The 24594-nt window shown below is 44.4% G+C and overlaps 1 protein-coding gene across 1 annotated transcript in view; it reads left to right on the top strand.

Annotated features, from left to right (window-relative positions):
* IGFBPL1 (insulin like growth factor binding protein like 1) overlaps nt 1-24594 on the top strand; it is a 47368-nt gene that overhangs the window by 14285 nt on the left and 8489 nt on the right. The gene's annotated exons all lie outside the window — the stretch shown is intronic.

Here is a 24594-nt window from a genome sequence, read left to right as displayed (position 1 = left end):
GCAACAACCCTAACTAACAGTGTAGTGCCTCCAGATAGTAATGGTCTTTTTTTCTTTTTTGCAATCCTTGTTATAGTTTTTTTGTTCATATGAATATGTTCAAAGTTTCCCCTGAAGGAGATAAATGTATTGCTTTAAACAATAAATCCTACTCTTTGTTCAAGAAGCTCTGGCTGACATATCTGGTCCCCCTCCCATTTTATCCTTGCAACAATCCTGCGAGGTAGGCAAGACTGAGAGATGGCACCCCACCCAAGATCACCCAATGACCTTTATAGCTGAGTGGGGATTTGAACTCGGGTCTCTCCAGTCAGAGTCCAATACTACATCCACCACACCACTCTGGCTCTCAAAATTCTTGAAACGTTGGCAACAGTATTTAGAGTTGTGGTGCCCTGTGCCACAGGGCTGACCTCAAAGCACCAATTCGTTACCCCCTTACCAGTGGGTTCTCTGCTGGGAACATGCTGGGCTTTCAGCAGCAGTTCTGGGTTTTTTTTGTTTAATGAAACTATTTAATGATGCTGAAACATTTTTAAAAAGAATATGCTGAGCAACATCAGAGCTGGAATGGAGTCCATCCAAAAAGTGCTCAGCACCTTTTGAAGTAGCCAAACTGGCAGAGAAGCTAAAAAAGTGGTCTGCCGATGCAGACATTTCTTTAGCTAAGTCAAACAAATGTGGCCTTATTTTTACCTTGTACTTATCTTCCCTTGTTTGTGTCCTAAAATTTTACAAACAGACTAGCTCTCATGCTAGGAGCATATCTGTGCAGAGACTTCAAAAGCAGTCCAAGCTTTTTTTTTATGTTTAGTTCCTCTTAGAGGTTGACATGATCTGAAACAAATGGGTGACTTCAACTCCCAGATGTTGTGCAGGTCCTGGCAGGACACAGTAAGGAAGCAGAAGAATCATACCCTGCTGGTTTTCAGCTTCGTGACCCCTCCTTGGGGATGGATGGGATCTCAAGTCAATGATGAAATGTGCAGTTTTTGTTACACTACCCTAACATCAAAGCATGGAGCTTTCACCTCTATCTCTTCTACCATTCTTAAATGTCTCCTGGTACAGATGAGTAACATGGTTTTATATTTATATCTAATAATGGAATCCTACCACATTTATATCCTGATAGTGTCCATTGGCAGTAATGTGATGCCCAAGGTACTAAAATAGACAAGCGGAAGATTATATAGGGAAATGTCAAAGTCGGTGTACAGCTAAACATGAAAGATGGAATAACCACTCAGTTCCGCATTACCCATTAAAATAACTGTCAATCTTGACAGAGATCCAAAGACAGTATATTTTAGTTCGACCAAAGATGCTATTTAAACTGATATCATGTTACCCAAGGAAGAAGTATGATGAAAATAACTCACAGTTATAATATGATTGGAAATATTCACCTAGGACCAGAACTAGATCTTGTGGGAAATGCATGACTACCACTGAAAACATCTAATAAAAACAAAATATATAGCATGACACCGTTGTGCTCCATGCTCTCTCCCTGCCCACTTGGGGAGCAGAGTGTGATGATGCTACATCATGCATTTCATTTTACTAGACATATCCAGGGGAGAGTATAGAAGGAGGTATGGGGATGCTGTCTTTGCCATATTTCCTATCTAGTTTTGTGCTCCTGTGTAAAGACATTCTTGCTAAGTCTTTGGTTTCCGAACCTGTAAATAATGTAGATTAAAAAAGGAGGTTAAAATGGCAGGTGGACAAGTATTGACATTTTTCTGTAAGCATACTTTTAGAATTGTAAAATGGATATGACCCCTTGGGCAAGAATGGGAACTTCTCATTTGTATCTGCTAAAGGTGCAAGCCATATCTATTTAGCCTGGCTCATAAATAGACCATTCAGCTAGTAGCCTGTATTGGAAAAACTGCAGGCACAGGAAAGATTTTATCAGTTTTAGAGAACGATTTGTTCTTCTTTTCTAGGTCGGTGTGTTGGTGGGGAGGAAGGTAATTTTTGCTTGTTGATTTCGGGCTACCAGTGCAGCAAAAATGACATAAATAGATATGCTCGGTCAGACAGGTCAGTAAAACATTTGTGGTCTAGTAACTTTTGTAGATCTACTTGGAAAGCTGCACTGTGTCGTCTTAGCTGTGCTTGCAGACCTTTGTTTCCTTCCTTCCCTCTGAACGGTTGTGTGATCTACTTTTATCCTCGCCCTTCTTTTCAAGGTTTTGCTTGTGCAGGTCTGTCTTTTGGGCTCTCTTTGTGTGGGAAGGCAGGGAATTGCTTTTTGTCATTGCGGTAGGAAAATGCTTTTATTGTGGGAGGGGAAATGTTTGGCGATATTTCCGTCCATCAAGGCTCCAGTTTTCCCCCTAAGCCAATCTGTTTTTTAATAATGAAAAAAATTCAGAAGCCCCTCCTGGAGGACAAACTTCAGATACAGAAGAAGTTCAATGCAACGTACAGCAAGAGCTGGAATTTACACTTAATACACTTGTGTTTTACAATCTCGGAGGCTTTACCAGACTAAGAGAAATAACTGAATGACTTTGAATCTCTGCCAATAAAACTTGATGCGGCAACAATAACCTCTGCAAATAATGAAGACTTTTCAGCTCATGTTTGTCACAGTGAAAGTTTAACATAAATTAAAAATTGAGAGTGCTTAAACAACTGATTCTTGTTTGGGGCATGTTGCCAAGCAACTACGAAGTGGCTTGGATAGCTGTTCTGCAAAAGGGACAAAAGAAAAAGGCTTCCTGCGTGAGAGTGATTCAGATGGAGCAGTGCAACTATTTCTTGCCACCAATTCGCATGATCTTACCCATTCAGTTTGTCGAAATGAGATATAAATCTGGTTATAGTCGTTGCATCCACTGTATTCAGAGTTTTTGTGTATTCCCTCATAAGCATAGAAAAGCCACCTGAAGAAAGAAAGAAAGAAAGAAAGAGAGAGAGAGAGAGAGAGAGATTTTAAGTGATTGGATGGATTTTACAAAACTGTTCCTATCTGTTAGCATGACCAATCGTAACAACTTGCTGGGGGTTAAAAGTAGGCTTTGAATCATGCAATTCTTGAGAATTCTAGTGGCCAGGAATCATTAATCCCAGCTGCCTAGGGGAGAAGACTGTGTCCTCTTGAGACACACTAACATGCTGTGGTACCCAGGGCCGGTGCTCGGAAACACCCTCCCAGGGCAGGAGGTCTCTTCCCCTGTGGCCGCCACAGGATTGGCAAGGCAACTAAAGGGTTGGGGAGAGGGCTTTTATGTCATTGTTCCCCTGCTGCCTCCAGTAGCCATCCAGAGTTCTGAAAGCCAGGAGTTGCCAAGGAGGCCCACAAGACTTGGAAAACCTAGGAAGCTGCCCAGTACCTTGGCTGCTTAGCCCAACAGTGGTCTGCGAACCAAGTCAGTGTCTTCCTCCGTTTTCACATTGTGCCTCTGTTTTGCACTGCTTCCAGCTTAGGTGGTGGCTTTTATTTTTACTGCAGCCTTTGGTGTTCGTTTTGTGCTTCTCTCTGTGCTGTATTCCCTTGTCCCTTGTTCTTCCTAACCCTTTTCTTTCTCAGGCAGCTGGTGTTTCTGAAGGTTCACCTTCCATTCCTGGGATTCCCCGAACTGCCCTGTGACTTTGGCGTGAGTGGCACAGTGCCAAGTCCAGGGTGAACATTGCTGCCCCTGCCCCGATACCCCCTCTGTCCCCAAATTCACCTAAATTTATAATTGGCTGGCTACCCCTGTCAGTCTCCCTCGCTTACGTCTGCTTCTCTGCTCCACTTCTCCTGTGCCCGCCAACCACCATCTGTCCCCTCTCTCTTTCCCTCCCCTAATCTGGCTCCTGTGGAGCAGACTCTGAAAGTTGAAGCCCCCCCCCCCTGGATTTGGGGTGTCCTACCAGGGCCTGCTATCCTTCTGCCCACCTGCTGTCTGTCCCTTTGTGTCTCAAACGGTGTCTAGTTCTGGCAGATTCCATTCCCTCTGGAATGCTGCCAGCATTCCTGTGGCTGCCCTCATTGTCTCGACCCTTTTGGGTGCCGTTCCGTCCTGGAGTCCTCGCTGGAAGCAGAAGCCCTGTAATGGCTGAGTGGCCTGGCTGCCAACTCTCTGTCGCTCTTTGCTTGCTGCTTCTGTGGCCACAGGCTGCTGCCCATTTCAGTGAGAGTTACTGGTGGCCACTGTCCGCACACAACCCTGCGGCTCATCTCAGTGAAAAAGAGACTTGGGCTCACACACTTGCTTCCGTGCCTGCGTGCTGCTGCCCCTTCAATGAGAGACTGTCCATTGTGGCCACCTGCTAATGCTGCCTGGCTGAAGGAGAGAGACTGGCTAGTGTGACCTCCTGCTGATGCTGCCAGTCTTTCTCTGTGCTATGTCTGCCCTGCCAGTCATTTCTCTAACAAATGGGAGCTACTGTTTGGGGTTGAGAAAGCATCAGAGTGCTAATTTGGGAAGGAGTGTAGGTATCCCCATAGAGAACAATGGAAAACTAAAACTAAATCACAAGTAAGAAGTAAATGTATAAAACTAAACTAAAAATGAAAAATACACTACAGTTGACAAATTATCACCTTTAGAGCCCTAGTTTGGGCTGTGCCACCAGATTGCAGGTGTGGGCTCACATGATTGAATGCTCCTCCATACGAAGAAGAATGCCCTGCTTATGGAAAGCTAGATATTGGGGAGAAGGTTTCTAACCTAGAATTCTCCCTGACGTACTCATTTTCTGTGTGTGGAGAACTTCTTTGTTTTTGTGCATGGAGGAGCATTCCATGCTGCAGTCAGAAGTAGTGCAGCCTAGACACAGATTTATTACTTCCTCAGCTGTGTGTAAGAACTCGGCCTTGGTCTCACTGGTATGATGCTCAATTGGTAGCAAAAGGACATTTCTGCAGTGCACCAGCTCTCTCCTTGGGACATACGGATCAGATTGATCTATAAATAGGAGAGAGTAGCAGTGGCAATACATACAGCTGGTCCAACCTACCAGCAGGGCCCCGTCTACGTGGCACCGCTTTCACCCTTCACTCCATTGCAACTTCTCAGCATTTCAGCTTCAAATTAGCTTCTGCTGGGATACACTCACGATGTACTGCAGGGTTCCCTAACTGACTCCACCATGGCCTCTTTTTTCCCCATTATACTTTAATGCGCAGCTGTGCAGTCCCGTGAGCGTGGAGGTGTGACACTTCAGGGGCTGTTTTGTATTTTAGGGCTTCTGTTGTGTCTTTCCGTCCCTCGTTAAGTAAAAAGTGGGTGTTCTGTGCTCCTTCATTTCCATGCCATGTTTGTCAGTTCCCCAGCCCGAGACTCTTGCGATGGTTCGCACTCACAAGCATGAGTGGTACATGCCTACCCATCACTCCGAAATGGTGGCCGGAGTGAAGTTGGTCCTCCCACAAGACCCCCCCGGCCCTTGGGCACTGAGTCCAAAAGCAACCATTGCGAAGATACGAAGGTGCAAAAATGTGCGACAGTGTGATTAAATAGATGAAAATGCCCCTCTGTGCCTCTGTAACTGCGCAGCTGCGAAGGGACAGGGGGAGTAAAGGGGTGTCACAGAGTGACGCAAGCACAATGCATGCCTACAACATGCCCACTGGAAAATGTGAAGTCAGTTTGGGGAAGGGACAGATTTTCGCAACCGTGGGGAAACCCACAGCAAACTAAAAACATCGCAGCAAAACGTCTCCTCGGAAATCTGCATTTTCCGGGCGAAAACCATGGATGGCTGTGAAGTGGTGATTGTGTCGTCTGTCCCGAGGGACCTCAATTCGCAGCCGCCCCGGAGTAAAAGGCTTGTGTAGATGAGACCCAGGATACAGGACTAGGGACATAGAAAGCTGCCTCATACCCCGTCCAACCGTTTGTCAGTCTTGCCCAGTCTTGCGTGTTCCGAATGTTCTCCAGAGTGTCAGGCAGAGGTCTTTCCCATGACCTGCTGCCTGAGAAAAAAATCATCTAAATGGGACTGAATGGCTCTCCCACCGCCCCCCACTATGAAGTAAAGTTGTTGGCCACATTTGGTCCCTGGGCTGCCCAGTGAACAACGGTGAAGTAGTGGAATACCTGTTTCTATTGGAAGGGGGCATTCAGGGGTATTCCAAGACGGGCCTGGCAACGTATGGCAGGGTTGTGTGGCAAGATCATGTTGGGGAGGGGGTGGGTAGATGGATCCGGTACAGCGGGGAGTATGCCAGGTTATTTCAATGTGGAACTTTCAAGATATTTGAGGGGACATGGCTGGGTATGGTGGAGGGCACGTAGAGTGTCCATTCTCTGTTTGAAGGTGTCCTCTATTTGAAGGGTTGTCCTGTTCAATTCCGGTTTAAAGATAACAAACCGCAAGAACTGTCACCCATCAAAAGCGAGCACCTGAACAGCAGACTGAATAGGCAGGCAGGTCACCTAGTCACAGTCTCCCACCAGATGGTAAGATATACTGTATCTCTATTTAAATTATAACAATTATTTCTAAACTTGCATCTATGCATATAAATTAGCAGATGCAAATTTTAGGCAAACTTGTCTCCTGTTTTTTTTTTTTTATGGTGCATTTCCTCTCTCTCGGTGATGCATAAGTGAGGGGCCTGGCCAAGATGGCTTCAAGTAGCACCATACGCCATGGGGGAAGTAGCAAGATGATTCTGGGGGATGTAACAACCTATATCAAAGTGGGGGGTGGGGGGTGCGGCAAGGTATTGGTTTCATTGAAGACCCACTCTGACACAGGAGTTGGGAGGGGGGCGGTGGCAGGCCTAGGCCCAACTCCGAATGGTCTGCTGCCAAGTCTTCTTGTACGTATTTCTCATCCACACCCCTCTCTTGCCCCTTGGGTTGGGTAAATCCTGACTCTGTCTTTCATTTTCCGAAGGGGGAGCAAGGCTTTTGGGGGAAGGGAAGCAAGCTAACATTGGTGAAGCACTCTGTCATTAGAGAGTGGTACTGGTAAGGTGAGCCTCACTGTGAAAGGCCTCGGGCCTGGGTGAGAAGATGTTGTGAATATTTATCCCTAGGGTGGGTCTGACACAGTCCTACTAGTCACAGTTAAAACTACAGTTTTCATGTAACACCATACAATTCCTAAACCCCCAAATTCTCCAAACTTCTGCATAATTTTTAAATTTTGTTTTTGCCCTCTGAAACACCCTCATGTTTCCTTGTATATCCCCCTCCCCCCAAAAAAATCTTTACAGTATTTTCTGTGTTTAGATAGTGTAGGTTTTTAATAATAATAATAAAGCAACAACATGAAACATGAGAATCTTTTACACTCTAAGCCTGAGGCCGGGATGCTGCTTTTGTCATACATTTAGCACAACACACACAGAGACTGCAGCCACGTAATAATAGAGATTTTTTTCTCTTATTAAAGGTGCTGGATTGTCTCTCAGAAAGAGAGCCAGAGGGGTAGGCACGGTGAACCTGCGAGATGTCACTCAGAATATGGGGGAGGGGTAGACAACAGTGCTGGGTACAAGGAATAATTCGTTTGTTCTCATTTTTGAGTGGCAGCTTTGTTCGCAGCCTCGCTAATGATCACCTTTCACTTTCCCTGTATGGTGAATGACAGTTAGCGAGGAAACCACAATGCTGAGATATGAGACGCCAACAAGAGTCCCAGAATTTCTGCTTGTGGCCCCAATGATGAAAATGGCGGTGTGGGGGAGGGGGATGTTGGTTCCCTGAATCATAGCACTGAGGTTGAAGAAACTAGCACCTTGCCATTCTGCGAAACACCTTGCATGACAAACATATACAGTTCAAGTCGTGGAAAATGCAGGCCAAATCCAACTGAACACCGGTGAGACTGAATTCACCTTTACAGCCTGTTATGTGGCAGTGGTGGGGGTAAATATTTTTTTACACCATTGCATCCATGCAGTGTCATCCAGCAGAGCTGCTCCAGGTGGTGGGAGGCCTTTTATAAGGCTGACAGGAGGAGTTGATGGCCCACTATGGCCAGTTTGAAAGACTCTTGGCGGGTAAAGCCACGTGGATCTGCTCTGTCCTGGACACCATGTAGGTAACAGAGCCTCTTGTGATTGCTTCTGGGGTTCCTTCTTATGAGTGTCACATAGGTCGCTTTCCCTTTGTGCAACCTGAGAAAGTTGACAAGATTTTTGAAAAACTTAAGCCTTCCACGTAAGCCCTAGACCCTTGCCTGTCTACTCAGGTGATCCATCTCTAGCCATGGGCATTAGACTTCTACAGAGTAGGAAAGGCACTTCCCCTTAAGGCTACTGAGGGGTCGAACGCAGAACCCTGGCTAGAAGAAAAACACATTGAGAACGCCTTTGGAGACGTCAGCCTCAGGTCGAAGTTCGTGTGTGTTGATCAAGGAATCGTGCAGTCTCCAGTTGTTCCATGGTCACAGTTATACAGCTGATTTCTTGGGAGGCACTTTATTGAAGAGCACCGCAGTACGCAGTGGGATTTGTAGCAGTGGGCTTGAATAACGGAAGAGTAGGAATGAAATGAATTGTTGCTCAGCTTGGCCATGGGCCTGTTTGCAAAGAAGAAGAGGAACCACCTGCAGTGGGAGTTGGAGTTGGCAAGCCTTCGCCTCTGATGGCTCTGCTCAATTACGAGCAGATTGTAAACCAGCTGCACGGAGGAATTATAGCAAGACAAATTGTAGTGAGCATCTTGCAGGGGTAAGCTTACTCTCATTTAAGGGTGACTCCTCTTTAGTCTTTATTGTTTTTTAACCAACTGCACATTTTTAGAATGCAAGTCCTTTCTGTGCTGTAGAACAAGGGTTGCCAAAATCTGTACTATCAGGGGGCCACGCAGTCCTTGGGCTCTATCTGGGAGGCTGGAATTACCCAAAACTAGGGATATGCGCTGGATTCAGATGAAGCCCAAAGCCCTAGCAGAAATGGACACCTTTGGACTCTTTCTCATTCTTCCTGGGGTGAAGTAGGCTTCCTCCCAAAGCCACCAGAACCAAAGCTGGGCCTTAAAATTACTGGGCCATTCATTACTGATTCATGTTCAGAGATGCAAACATTCTATCTCCTCTCCAAATAATGACTTTTGCTTTCACTTCCCTAAATACTGATGAAGGGGGAAGGGAGTGGGGTTGAGTGATTGACAGGTTCATCTTCTAATCACAGGGCACATTTTACCAGGGGTTGTTTAGTCAACGTGCTTCGGAGAAGGCAAGGATGGGACCGTGAGGTGGCCATTCTTCCATCGGCACCAGGCTTCGCTATAAAAAAAGCCTTAAACAGGTTTTCAGGCATCGTAATTCCTTAGCCCCTGTACCTAAGCTTCTGAAATGTCATAGCTTCCTTGCTTGCAGATGTCTCTGTGCAGTGTGTCATTTTCATACAAATTGCTCCAAAAACCTGGGGGTTGGGGGAAGGGGAAGCAAATTATTTTCTTCCCTCAAACAAATTTGAGGACTCTTTTTCCACATGAACCACTGCACTTATCCTTCTGAAACCTTGCAGATTTTGTACTTGGATACCTTTAGGGTGTTTGTCATTTTCAGAACAATGTTCCCTAACGAACATAGGAGGATATGTTTGGGATACCCTCAAATCTTTAGACTGTTCTTGCACAAAAAGTCCTATGCTTATTTATCTGGAACTAGGCATGCTCCATTCCCTCAGAAGGGGCAACTATCCCTGAAAATTTCATCCAATTCTGCCAAGAAATAAAACCATTATCAGCATTTCCCTTAAAAAAAAAAATCAAAATATAAAGGTGTGCAGCACAAAAAAAACCCTGCGCCTATTTTTCTGACATTTTGGAGGCATAATTAGTTCCTAAGGGGCTACCATGCCTGCAATTATCCAATTCTGGCAAAGGAGGTAAATGTTATAGCCATTTTTTAATTTCCCATGATAGTCACTGGGAAGCATAAAGCCTTGGATTTCTGAATCTTGGCTCAGATTTGGTACCCGAGTCAAAATGGACAGCCTCCAAATCAATCTAAGCAGAATCAGGTCACTTTCCAAGGCAGGATCCAAGTTGGATCTAGGGGTTGGTGCACACCTCTACCCAAAACCCCCTGGATGATCAGGTTCTAGCATAAAGTCAGGCATCACCTAACATCAGCTTCACAGAAATGGAACTTGCGAGCGCTGAGGCTAAGAAATGAATGTTTCCTGAAGGGGCAGATTGGCAGTTGTCCTTCCCCTTTCAAGAACACACGTCAGGTCTCTGTATATGACATACACACAGAGGCTCATCACTTATTTTTTCCTTACTAGTGAAACTGTGAGCAAATTGTTTGCCACATAACCTGCTTTATGGAGCGGCTACACAAATGTAATAAATAAAATTAATTGAACGAATAGGGTGCTTCCAGATGATGAAAGGGAAAGAAAATTGCTAGGAGGGTGGATAATGCTATTTTGATGAGTTGCGGGGGGGTGGTCTGTACAATAGAGGGTCCCTGGGTCTACAATGATGGCAAATACTAGTCCGTGGCAAAGCTGCCAGGCACATCTTTTGTTAAGGACACTACAGGTAAATGGTCCAAGGAGTCTAGGAGATCGTTGAAGAGGATTCATCCTGCCTCTCTCCAGCAAGAGGGAGGGGCAAGCTAAGTGTGAATTGTAGACTTTTGCTACGCAGACTGTGGTGTTTGAGAGAGAGGGAGCAAGCTCTGGAAAGTGCCGCCTTGGGGGCTTTCCTCTGTCTAGATACCTGATGTGCGGCAATGGATTTGGCTGTCAGTTGGAGTGTTATGCGGTGCCTTCACCTACATACAGGTGTATAAATATGTAAATAAACTTAAATATTACGAAATGCCATCCACCTCCAGTGACCTCCTTCCCACAGAAATCAAACCTGGATAAGCGCTGTGCCCCTGAATCTTCTCAGCGCTTCTGAGAACGGGGCAAACATAACATTGTACTAATGCCAGTCCTGTTGAGTACTGTTTACTTCTCACATAAGCTTTCATTATCTAGTACCCAGGAGAGAAGAAGGCAAAAATTTGCAAGGGAAGACATATCTCTCCAGCTCCAGCAGTGTCTACCCTCACCCTGCAAGATGAGGGAGTAGGAGTAGTGAATGGTGAGGCACAGTTGCCCTTGCCTCAGCACCTAGTCAATTAAGTCTGTCAGTTACACTCATGTCAGTTTCACTGTGCTTCTCTAGTGTGCCCGAAAGACTTCGCAGTTTCACCAGAGCTTTCTTTAAAAAACAGCCTTCCACTGCAGTTGCAGGACAATGCTTTCAGATATGAACTGACTTGGGGAAGAAGATGGTTTGTGATATTATTCTTAAACATAATGAACACTGTAAAACAGTGGGGAAAACAGGAATGCGGTGGACATTGTCTGGGTTCTTGGCAATAAATTAGTGAGCTCATGATGTTGGTATAAGAGAAAATGGCTATTATGGAAGCGTGGCTTGATTAAAAATTTGGTTGGGCCACCAGGGGCCAGATAATATTCCTTTTAGAGTTGGATCTGTTTCACCAACAGCTAATTGGACAATTCTGCTGTAGAAAGACAAGGCTGACATGCAGAAAAGCATGTTCAGGTCCAAGAGATGTTGAATAAAACCTAAATGGGAAGGTAAGAGGAATCCTTATTTGTACTGAATTTAGACAGTAAGGCACACATTATATGGCAGCATACTTGGAGACACTCAGGCGGAGACTTCAGCCAATCCCTGACAAGTGTATTTCTGTGGGACACATGGTGGCAAATACGTGTTCACTGAATTCACACTACGCATTTATAGGTGTATGCTTAAAAAAGCCACACTTGAAACAGCCAGGGTGTGTACCTCAAATGTATTGTGTGACAAGACCCCAAAAGACTTGGAATCAGGCTGGATTACCTATTAACTATCAAGAATTGTTTTTTTCAGCTCCCTTCTATAGTTAGAGGATGTAATAGCTTGAAGGAAAGGTATATGTGCATCTGCTTGATGCCACTGTGAGCAAAAGATGAGATCAGAAAACACGTTAACAGAGTTTCTCTTATAATGCTACTTTGGGGTATGACACTATTTCTCTTGGTAACTAGGGCTGCTGCTTCTCAGCTCAGTTCAACTCATTCCCCCATGTAACTTTACCTATTTGGAGCACTGATTTTATGGTTATATGGCTTCTAATATCTGGCATTCATTATAGTTGATACTTTTTATATTGACCTTTTGTTGTTTAAACCCCAAGAGCCCAATCTGAGTGTGATGCATAGAGCAGCTAATTAGTTGGTGGAATACCAGCTGAGTATTGTTGAATTTGCATATATGGGTTAGTAAATGTCCAGTTCGGGAACTGTTTGGAAGTGTGGAGTAGGGTAGTGGAGAATTAAGGTTCAAGAGACTTGGGGGACTGGAATATTCTAGATGCAGTGAGATTGACACTATAATGAACTGAAAAATGGCTTTAAGATGACAGAAAAACATGGTGAGACATGCTGCGTCGCTGCCTCATGTGGTTTCAAAAGAACTACAAACTGATCCTTTGCTAAGCTTTGCAGCCTGGAAGTGTCAGATTGCTGATGTCGCCCCAGGAGTTTGCATTATTATAGAGAGGGTTTTATTTTTTCAAAATATAAAATTGTCATGAATCCTGTTTGAGAGGGATTTTTTAAAAAAATCTTTATGGTATCTCAAATACTATTACACATCGCAGCTGCTAGCATTAGCCACTGGATATTTTCCCTTGGTTATAAACAGTCTTCTGGCACCCAACCCACTAAAATTTATGCCATAATAAATTGTTGGGCTTCAATCCTGGATATGTGTTGGGCAGGGTGGGAGCTGGGGCAGGGAGAGAATGTAGTCCAAGGAAGGCAATTTTTATTGGGGGAAATTGGCCTGCACAGAAAACATTCATTGTGTTTGTGTGTGTACATGTACACACAGTGTGTCCGCCCACCTAAGAGAGCTTCATCCCCCCTCCCCCCCAGCTTCCCACTTGCATCCAGCCACTGGTCCTAGAAAATTCAGTGTCAATTGAATATCTTGTCCCCTGCAAAAGCTACAAAGAGCAAACAAACAAAAAAAAACCCTGCCAAATTATCCCGCCTCCATTGCAGCCAGTCCAGAGAAGTCCCTTTGCTATAGGAGTTGAAATAGACAAAAAATGTGAAAATCTGTCAGTTTCATTTCTACTTTGAAAGGCATTCTCTGGTCTCCATCCTTGTCGGTTTTACTTATGCTCTAAACCAGAGCTTTCCAAACAGTGTGCCGCGACACATTAGTGTGTCGGTGGCAGTGTGTAGGTGTGTCGCGCGAAATGCAGAAAATTGTGCGGAAGAGCACCGCGGAGCTCCCTTACTCGCGTTTGCTTCCCTTGGCCCCTCCCCCGGAACTTCCTAAAGCAGCTAATGTTAAAGCAGCTTAGCTGCTAAGGCTTAGCAGCTAAGGCTTAGGTGCTTTAACATTAGCTGCTTTAGGAACATGTGGCGTCTTGACGTAGGACGCACGTGATTGGCGGTGTTGGAGCGGTACGGTGAGGAGTGTGGTAATGCTGGCTGCACGAGGAGTGTGGAGAATTCGAAGTTAGCGGAGCAATTAGTCAAGCAATTTGCAATCAGCTCGGGCGAGAGGCTTCCCCACATCCTCGGTGCAGCTGCAGGGCAGCGAGGGAGAACAACGGCCTGCTGGACGCCCCCAGAGCAGGGAGGGCTGAGCCGGGCAGGCGAGGAGCTTTGAGCCTGCACTCCCCGGAAAGGTAGAGGCGTGGAGCAAAGAGAGGGGAAGGGAGGCACTGCCCTGGGAGCAGAGCTCGGCCAGCGCGGAGAAGTAGCAGCGGCCACCAGCCCTGCGTGGTTTCGGGCATGCCCTTCGCGGACTTCTGCACCGCGCTACCGCGCGGCCAGACCAGAGTAACACGCAGGTGGAAACGCTGCCTGGGACTGCACCGAGCGGGCCGTCCGCCCTCTTGGCCAGTCGGAACGGAGCTCAGTGGAGGCCAGAAGCCTCAGAATCAGCATGCTCCCAATCACCCAGGCGAGCGCAGCTGCAGGCTGCCACCCAGTCAACCCACCTGCTGCTGGCTGAAGGGAGGCCACCCTCCCAAACCCAATGTGGCAAACAGCAAGCCACCCACCACATGGCACTTATGATTTGATTTCTGTCATTTATTTTTATTTTTACTCTGCTGTAATTGTGGATTAACCACCCACTGGCAGTGTACCACCGGAGAGTGCTGGAACTGGACTCTGGACATAGGCATTGCTAATATTTACAGCAATATAGGCTTGTAGTGAGACATATATATTTGCACCATTTTTGTTGGACTTTTGCTTCTCTACTTCATGTGTTTTTGCAGCTGAGCTCCTACCTGGACCTATGTCTCCTAATATGTATGGTAAATACTTTAGTTAATTTTGTTTATTTTTCACATTTTCTCCTGGTCCTGATTCCTATCTTTATCTCACTTTATCACTGTGGGAGTGGAGCGCAGGTGCTGTTATTTTCATAAGAAAAAACAGAGAAAGATAAGCGCTAAAAACAGTCCTGTTATTTTCATATTTTAAAAGGTAAAGGTAAAGGTGTCCCCAACCAGTCGTGTCCAACTCTAGGGTGCGGTGCTCATCCCCGTTTCTAAGCCGAAGAGCCAGCGCTGTCCGAAGACGCTTCTGTGGTCATGTGGCTGGCATGACTGAACACGGAGGTGCATGGAATGCTGTTACCTTTCCCGCTGAGGCGGTACCTATTTATCTACTTGCAATTTCTTGCTTTCGAACTGCTAGGTTGGCAGAAGCTGGGACTGGAGACGGGAGCTCACTCCGTCACGCAGCACTTGGGTATCGAACTGCTGTCCTGCCGACTTTCCAGTCTGCAGTTCAGCATCTTAACCACTAAGCCACCGCGGCCCTATTTTCATATTTAGTTAATGCTAAAACCTAGAAATAAATTCGCATAGATTTATTCATTAAATTGCAGTTGAATTACCCGTAAAATGGATACGTTTCTAATTAAGAAAAGGAAAGCTGGTGAAGATGACATTTGCAATGAACAAAATGTAGCCACTATAGAGGAAACTACGCAAGAATCAACTGTTGAACGGTCTGTATTAGTACGTAAGAAGTGTAAAGGAACAATTTCCAAGCCTCGTTTATACAGCAAAGATTATATGAAACTGGGGTTCACATTTTCTGGTAATGAAAACAATCCTTGTCCCCAGTGTTTAGTTTGTGGGGATATACTTGCAAATGAAACTATGGTACCAAATAAATTAAAGCATCATTTTACGTCAAAACACTGTCATTTGTCAGAAAAACCAGTAGAATACGTTATTGAGCTTTCAAAATCTATAAAGAAGCAGTCTGCATCATTCACAAAGAGAATGAAGACATCAGAGAAAGCTCAAAAGGCAAGTTACTTGGTTGCTCAAATAATTGCCAAAAACAAGGACCCACATGCTATTGCCGAAAACACCATAAAGGAATCTTGCTGTGCTATTGTTCGAACAACGTTTGGGCCCGAATTTGAGATAGAAGTTAATAAAATCCCTTTGGCAGATTACACAATTGGAAGACATATTCAAGACATGTCTGATGACATTAAGCAGCAAATGAAGGATATTTTTTAAGATGATAATATGATCTTTACATTGCAATTAGATGAAGCAACAGATGTCAGTGGGTAAGCACAATTATTGGTTTTTATACGTTTTGTTCATACTGACAGAATTATTGAGCAATTCTTGTGTTGTCTAGAACTTCCAATGAGAACTAGAGGTGAAGATATATTTAAAACTTTTGATTGCTTCATGAAGGAAAATAATTTGCCATGGTTAAATTGTGTAGGAATATGCACAGATGGTGCACTCTCAATGGTTGGTTCAACACAAGGTTTTATAGCTATAGCAAAGAAAGAGAATGAAAATATTATAATTACTCATTGCTTTTTACATCGCGAAGCACTAGTCGCTCAAACCATTGGAAGTGAATTAAGAAAAGTTTTGGACAAAGTGGTTCAAATGGACAATTACATTAAAAGTAGACCTCTTTAATCAAGTTTATTTGCTTATATTTGTGAAGACATGGGGGCAAGGTTTAAAAAGCTTCTACTACACACAGAAGTTTGTTGGCTGTCAAGAGGTCGAGTGCTTTGTCATGTATATGAATTGAGGGAAATGATGCTTAAACTTTTTGAGGAAAATCAGCAAAATGAATTCTGCGATCTAATTCAAAGCAAACTTTGGTGCACAAAATTGGCATATCTTGCTGACATATTTGAATAAAATAAACAGCAGTATGCAAGGAAAAGGAGAAAATACCTTAACAGCGGTAGATAAAATTTGTGCTATGAGGGACAAAATAGCAATTTGGAAAAGGAAAGTGAAAGAAGGAAATTTTGAAATGTTTTCCAAAACTGCTGAGTGCCAGCTAAAATGTGGTATCAGCTCGCTAATTGTTGACCATTTAACATTGCTTGGAGAGAAAGTTCATCATTACTTCCCAAATGTTGAAATCCAAGACTATGATTGGATCAGAAATCCATTTCTTTCAACTGCAATGAGGAACTTTTCACTTATTGAAGAAGAAGAATTAGCTGACATAAAAATGATCAAAATCTGTTAATGATGCATGAACAGGGTGACTTAGACAGCTTTTGGATTCGCATTTCAAAAATGCATCCAAACATAGCTAAAAAAGCGTTAAAAATTCTTCTGCAGTTTTCTACTACATACATTTGTGAAGTATCCTTTTCAACAATGGCAAACTTAAAGACACTGAAACATGGAAGCTTAAAAATGCTTGATGACGAAATGCGAGTGGCTTTATCTAGTATTCCATCAAATATTGAAAAGCTGTGTTCATCCCATCAACCTCATACATCCCATTAAAATGGTAAGTAGTTATTGGTGTTATTCAACTTTTAAAAATTCTTGCACATATTTACATTTGTTGTTGTTGTTGTTCAGTCGTTCAGTCATGTCCGACTCTTCGTGACCCCATGGACCATAGCACGCCAGGCCTTCCTGTCCTGCGCTCTCTCCCGGAGCGTGCTCAAGTTCATATTCATTGCATCCGTGATGCTATCTAGCCATCTCATCCTCTGCCGTCCCCTTCTCCTTTTGCCTTCAGTCTTTCCCAGCATCAGGGTCTTTTCCAGGGAGTTTTCTCTTCGCATTAGGTGGCCAAAATATTGGAGCTTCAGCTTCATTATCTGTCCTTCCAATGAGCACTCAGGGTTGATTTCCTTTAGGATGGACTGATTGGACCTCCTTGCAGTCCAGGGGACTCGTAAGAGTCTTCTCCAGCACCACAGTTCGAAAGCATCAATTCTTCGGCGCTCAGCCTTCCTTATAGTCCAGCTCTCACAGCCATACATTACTACTGGGAAAACCATAGCTTTGATTAGACGGACCTTTGTCGGCAAGGTGATGTCTCTGCTTCTTACTATGCTGTCTAGGTTGGCCATAGCTTTCCTCCCAAGGAGCAAGCGTCTTTTAATTTCATGGCTACAGTCACCGTCTGCGGTGATCTTGGAGCCCAAGAAAATAAAATCTGTCACTGCTTCCATTTCTTCCCCTTCTATATGCCAGGAAGTGATGGGGCCAGATGCCATGATCTTAGTTTTTTTAATGTTGGGTTTCAAACCAGCTTTTGCACTCTCCTCTTTCACCCTCAACAAGAGGCTCTTGAGATCCTCTTCGCTTTCTGCCATTAGGGTGGTATCGTCTGCATATCGGAGGTTGTTGATAATTCTCCCAGCAATCTTAATTCCGACCTGTGATTCATCCAACCCGGCATTTCTCATGATGTACTCTGCATATAAGTTAAATAAGCAGGGTGACAATATGCAGCCTTGTCGTACTCCTTTCCCAATTTGGAACCAATCGGTTGTTCCATGTCTGGTTCTTACTGTTGCTTCTTGACCCTCGTACAGGTTTCTCAGGAGACAGGAAAGGTGGTTTGGTACTCCCATCACTTTAAGAATTTGCCACAATTTGTTGTGATCCACACAATCAAAGGCTTTAGCGTAGTCAATGAAGCAGAAATAGACGTTTTTCTGGAATTCTCTTGCTTTCTCCATGATGCAGCGAATGTTGGCGATTTGATCTCTAGTTCCTCTGCCTCTTCTAAACCCAGCTTGTACTTCCGGTAGGTCTCGGTTCGCATACTGCTGAAGCCTAGCTTGTAGGATTTTGAGCATCACCTTGCTGGCATGTGAAATGAGCGCAATGGTGCGGTAGTTTGAACACTCTTTGGCGTTGCCCTTCTTTGGAATTGGAATGTAAACTGACCTTTTCCAGTCTTGTGGCCACTGTTGAGTGTTCCAGATTTGTTGGCATATTGAATGCAGCACTTTAACAGCATCATCTTTTAGGATTTTAAATAGCTCGGCTGGAATACTGTCATCTCCGCTAGCTTTGTTGTTACTAATGCTTCCTAAGGCCCACTTGACTTCACTCTCGAGGATGTCCGGCTCAAGTTCAGTGACCGCACTATCATGGCTATCAGGGACATTCAGATCTTTCCTGTATAGTTCTTCTGTGTATTCTTGCCACCTCTTCTTAATCTCATCTGCTTCTGTTAGGTCCCTGCCTTCTTTGTCCTTTATCATGCCCGTCTTTGCACAAAACGTTCCCTTGAGATCTCCAATTTTCTTGAAGAGATCTCTAGTCTTTCCCATTCTGTTGTTTTCCTCGATTTCTTTGCATTGTTCATTTAAGAAGGCCTTCTTGTCTCTCCTTGCTATTCTCTGGAACTCTGCATTCAGTTGGGTATATCTTCCCCTTTCTCCCTTGCTTTTCGCTTCCCTTCTTTCGTGAGCTACTTGTAAAGCCTCATCAGACAGCCACTTTGCTTTCTTGCATTTCTTTTTCTTTGGGATGGATTTCGTTGCTGCCTCCTGAACAATGTTACGGACCTTCGTCCATAGTTCCTCAGGCACTCTGTCTATCAGGTCTAATCCCTGAAATCTTTTCCTCACCTCCACTGTATATTCATCAGGGATATAATTTAGGTCATACCTGAACGGTTTAGTGGTTTTCCCGACGTTCTTCAATTTAAGCCGAAATTTTGCGGTAAGAAGCTCATGATCTGAGCCACAGTCAGCTCCAGGTCTTGTTTTTACTGACTGTATGGAGCTTCTCCATCTTTGGCTGCAAAGGACATAATCAATCTGATTTCGATATTGACCATCTGGTGACGTCCATGTGTAGAGTCGCCTCTTGTGCTGTTGGAAAAGAGTGTTTGCTATGATCAGCATGTTCTCTTGGCAAAACTCTATTAGCTTTTGACCTGCTTCATTTTGTACACCAAGGCCATGCCTGCCTGTTATCCCGGTGATTTCTTGACTTCCTACTTTAGCATTCCAATCCCCTATGATGAAGAGGACATCTTTTTTTGGTGTTAGTTCTAGAAGGTGTTGTAGGTCTTCATAGAACCGATCAACCTCAGCTTCTTCGGCCTCAGTGGTTGGGGCATAGACTTGAATTACTGTGATGTTGAATGGTTTGCCTTGGATTCGTACTGAGATCATTCTATCATTTTTAAGATTGTACCCCAGTACTGCTTTTCCCACCCTTTTGTTGACTATGAGTGCTACTCCATTTCTTCTAAGGGATTCTTGCCCACAATAGTAGATATGATGGTCACCTGAATTAAATTCACCCATGCCTGTCCATTTGAGTTCGCTGATTCCCAAGATGTCGATGTTCAATCTTGCCATCTCATGTTTGACCACCTCCAGCTTACCTTGATTCATTGATCTGACATTCCAGGTTCCTAAACAATATTGTTCTTTACAGCATCGGATTTTCTTTTCACCACCAGACACATCCACAGCTGAGTGTCCTTTCGGGTTTGGCCCAGCCGCTTCACTCTTTCTGGCGCTACTTGGAAATACCCTCTGCTCTTCCCCAGTAGCATATTGGACACCTTCCGACCTGAGGGGCTCGTCTTCCGGCGTCATGTCTTTTAGCCTTGTGATACGTTCCATGGGGTTTTCTTGGCAAGAATCCTGGAGTGGGTTGCCATTTCCTTCTCCAGTGGACCACATTTTGTCAGAACTCTCTGCCATGACCTGTCCGTCTTGGGTGGCCCTGCACGGCATAGCTTATGGCTTCACTGAGTTACGCAAGCCCCTTCGCCACAACAAGGCAGTGATCCATGAAGGGGACATATTTACATACTGTTACTTATAAATGACAACAGTGTATCTTACAATGTATGATTTATCTTACAAATCATATATTTTTAAAAATATAAATGAAAGGTTTTCATGAGATCTGTTGTATCCCCATACATTTCGTTATTACAATTTATGTATGTGTCCGTATCTCTTACAACGTGTTAGTTTAACCTCCGGTTTGCTAGTAAAACTGAATTACCATGTCACGAAATGATGCATGTCTAAAAAGTGTGTCACCAACATGAAAAGTTTGGAAAGCTCCGCTCTAAACAATTGCTTCAGCTTAGAATGGTATGCAAAATGCAGTGGGGAAATTGACAGGGTCTCCCCACTTCTGCAGTAGAAAGGGGAATCTTACCCATTCCTCCACTCCTCTTTGCAACCTTTATACACAAATCTCCAAGCTTATGCAAGAGGTCATGCATCCAGCGGCATCTTCTTTCCTCTCTGAGCAATGTCTGCAAGTGTTTGCTTATTTACGTAGCCTTTTTTTACAAAATTGGACATAGGACTTCAGATACTTGTCTGCACCACTAGAACGACAATGAAACCTGGCAGACTTGCTTTGCCACCGCTAACTGTAGCTACTGAAAAGAGAAAAGAAATAAAATACTGAAGAAAAAGGGTGACAAAATGTGTGTGTAATCACACAACACCAGAAAGGTTTTGATTAAAAAGTTACAGCCACCTCTAATGACCAACTAGTATTTATTCCCCTCCTACCTCCAGCTCCCCATCAAATATTACCCACCCACTCTCACTTCTCTTTATTAAGCCCTTTTGTGACCTTAAATATATTAAAGATTAAGTACAGAGTGAAAACTGCTGGTACTATACACAAAGGAGCTTTTTAAACAGCTGGGCTTTGCCATCTGGGACTGACTTATCACTCGCGCGCGCACACACGCGCACACAAACACCTGATCAGTCAGAGGATTTGGAGAATTTCCAGTCTCCTTCTTGCTTCCATCTCTCCTCCTACCGGAGAGGAAAGATGCCAGCCAGCTGGGAGAAAAGATCACAGAAGAGATTTTTTTATAATACACAGGATGGTTACAAAGGACCCACACATGCCTGCAACAACCTTGATTGATGCTGGCTATGGCTTTGTAGGAGTGCCCAAAGACATTTAATGTTCAGAATTGTCCTGCCTCTTCCTTCCCTATACAGTCCCCCCACCCACAATGAACACAGATTCTGGGGATACTGAATGGAAGCATTGCCTTCATTTGTTTTGTTTGGTCTTTGTTTAGTTTTGAAACTGGATTCCCCTCACCCTCCAAAACAAAAATGGAGGCCCATTTTCACAGAGTACGCATATTTCGGATAAGCAGTTTGGCAGTCCAAGGGCTCAGTCTGGCCCCTGTAGGAGCCACGTGGGCTCCATCCCAACTCCCAAACTTTATTCACCGCAGCCACTTCCTCTGCCAGTTCCCCAATATAGACAGTAGTGCTGACTTTGGTAGAGCCCTTGACTTATTATGCACCTCAGATGCTCCCTGTGAGTGAGGCATGTTCAGGGCTCTGCCCGGTTGGAGAAAACTGGTCTAGAAAGAAAAAGAGGTGTGTGTTTATTATTTATATGACAGCTCCTTATATTCTGCAAGGAGTTCCAGGAAATGATGCAGTCTGTGCTAATTTACACCCTTTCCTTAGTTGCTTGGAATTTCTCAAGTAAGTTGCAAGAAAAAAGGAACAGCCAGGGTTGAGGAGAGGATTCTGCCTGCTTCCAACTCAGTTTAGGTCTTCGCACAAAGCTTGCTTTATTCTGTCTTTGTAATGGGTCTGGGGTGAAATTCTGCCTGGAAAGAATTGTGTTGACGTCCGTGATGCAAAATGTGCCGATAAGAAGCTGATGTCAGGGAGAAACTCCATGGAATTTTGGATCTTCTAGAAATGCAGCCTGTGGCCTGGGGATGGAGGAGGTGAGGAATTGAGCAAACACATAGAGCTGCCTTTGTAGTTGTCATCAGGGTTGGGGATGGATAAAAGGGTCAGTCAGAGGTTGGTTTCAAAATACAAGGCACATACATTTTATTAATATATAGGGGAATGAAATCCAGTCTGTTATTTATTACATCTGTTTACAGGGTTGTTGTTTTAATCACACACACAAGCTTAAATGTACATCTGAGGGACAACCGTATCTTAAAGCAGATGTCAACAATTATGCCATTAGATCACCTTACCCCTGGAACAGAAGGGGACTCAACAGGTATTAATCGTGAGATCCGAAGGGAATTACTCTGGATCCTGCATGGGATGGTTCATCTCCTTGCAGACTCAGTTAAGTCGCATTAATACAAAGATTCATTTGTCAATGGTAGTTTTACAGATGGGAGATCTCCTAACAGATGGCCTTTCTCCCTCCCCTCTTCCTTCCATTTTTCAAAGAGCATCGTGACCAGGGACAGGTGCCAACATTGAAGAGAGTCCATGTTCTTCGTAGTGTCTAAACAGGGCATCCTCTACAGTCTTCTGTATTCTCCCAGCATCTGTGGTGTGCCAGGTGCGATGGTACCAGCTCAGTGGAATACATACTGTGATGTAGATTCTGAAGAGCTGGGCTTAATATAGATAAGGAACTGGGCGGGGGGCGGGGGTATTGTGTTTCCAGAGAGTAATTCAAAGGTATCCTCTTGTGATAAATGCCATCTGAAAGGAAAATAGTGCTAATAGTGAGGGAATCTAAGAGCGTCTGCCTCTTCCTCAGGGTTCATAAAAGCTAAAAGAAAATTGGCTTAATTTTGCAAAGGTGCCCCTCCAAAGAGACTCGCCATCATTCTGAAATGTTGCCATAGATACAGCTAGCAAAGCACGCTGCGTGAAATAAAAAGGGGAAATAAAGAGAAATTAAGACTCCTGAACTTCTGTGTTCCCTTTGTGTGCTTCAAGCTGGAGACAGGCACTATTTTTCTTTCAAAGAGGTGAAGCTGGTTTGAAAGGAATTGCTGTGCGTGCTCATCCCATTTTCTTTCTGTTAAATAAGGTTTTGCAGGTCTGGGTATTGTTCCAGACCTTGTGAAAACGTCCTTGATCAGAAGCAACAGTGAGAGAAAAGAAATAAGTGCATCCTTTACAGATGGTGATTCCCCCTCTCAAACCACTTTTAACTCTCTGAAAAACTCTTTTCTTCCAATGATGAAAACTCCACTGTGTTCAGCGACCAGACCATCTTATATCCAAGAGCATCACATGCTTGTGACATCTTGGCCCACTTTGTATGTACATCTAAGTCATAGTTTAGCTTTATGGGAATGCGCCTGCCCAAGTCTCGAGTGCTTCCTCTCCTCCAGCACGGCTGCAAGGAGGAGATTGGAAGCATCCAGTTCTTAGGGCTTCACCACATGAGGCTTTTTATCCTGCAACTTACCGGGGCTTCTGGAGTCTTTGAGGAATTGAAATGGGTTCTTTGCACAGCCAGTTTTTCTTTTACTTCATAACACTACCTGCCATTTACACTGGTGGGTGGAGCCTGGTGGGATGTTATTGGATCTGTCCACCTCCTCTGGGGTAGCCCCCCCCCCCCAGCATGAACTTTTCCATTTCAATTTCCTTGCCTCCCCTTTTCACTTCCACTGCCTCTGATCCCTACGTTGACAACTCCTATATACAATCCACACTACATTCGCAACTTCAGAAGTCTCTTTCCCCCCCAATCCCATGTGCACAGGTCCATCTCTGCCATGCTGTGCTAGTGAAATGCACTTCCAAAGTCCCGCTCCCCACCAGTATTGTCCTTGTAAAAGCAAACAGTAACACTTTTCTAGTTTGAGTATACATTGGGAGAGGGGATTGAGTTGAAAGGGGCTGCAGTGTTGCAGGCTTTCAGAGCAGCAGCAGTCTCTGCCATGCTGTACTAGGGAAATGCTGGTGTACTGCACTTCTGAAGTGCCCAGTGTTGTTCCCAGGAGCGAATGGCAAAGGGGGTGGAGGTCAAGGGAGGCACGGGAGGGCGATGTTCCCACGCGATCAACATCACTAAGCGCCGTCAACACCGCACTGCCCAACACCTGCCTACACAGAGCATGCCATAGCACGGTGTCAGCAGTACACAGGCGGGTGATGGAGGATCCATTGCGTGGCTGCAAATAATACCACACTTTCTCCATACAGAAACATCACAGGGAAAACAGGGAAGGTGTAGGACAGATGCTGCAGGACAACGATGTCATGTATTGTACTCAGGAAATGCCGTGAATGAAGAACGACAATCGCACCACACACAAAAAATGTGAAGGAGCCCTTAGCTTGAACTATCACAATTTGTTGTTAAGTCCAGACCAGGAACTGCAGGTAGTTTAAACTGTGGTTTATTGAAAAAAGCTTAGGCAACATCCGAAACCATGGTTTGATCTTTGCTTGTTTCCATGAATCATAGGGACAAAACAGGCATTAGTTTAGCGGCTACATATTTTTTCATTTTTACTCTAGAGTAGATGCATGGGGGGGGAAGCCAAATTGTAAAATCCCATACCCTAGGGATTCAATCTAAATTGGGGGCCTTGCACTTACTCTAGAGTAAAAATGGGGGAAAGATGCA

This window comes from Heloderma suspectum, chromosome 2 (genome assembly GCF_057233095.1).
Source record: "Heloderma suspectum isolate Gila_16-S chromosome 2, 16-S_ref, whole genome shotgun sequence".
Taxonomy (NCBI): domain Eukaryota; kingdom Metazoa; phylum Chordata; class Lepidosauria; order Squamata; family Helodermatidae; genus Heloderma; species Heloderma suspectum.
This window is presented reverse-complemented; position numbering and strand designations above follow the sequence as displayed.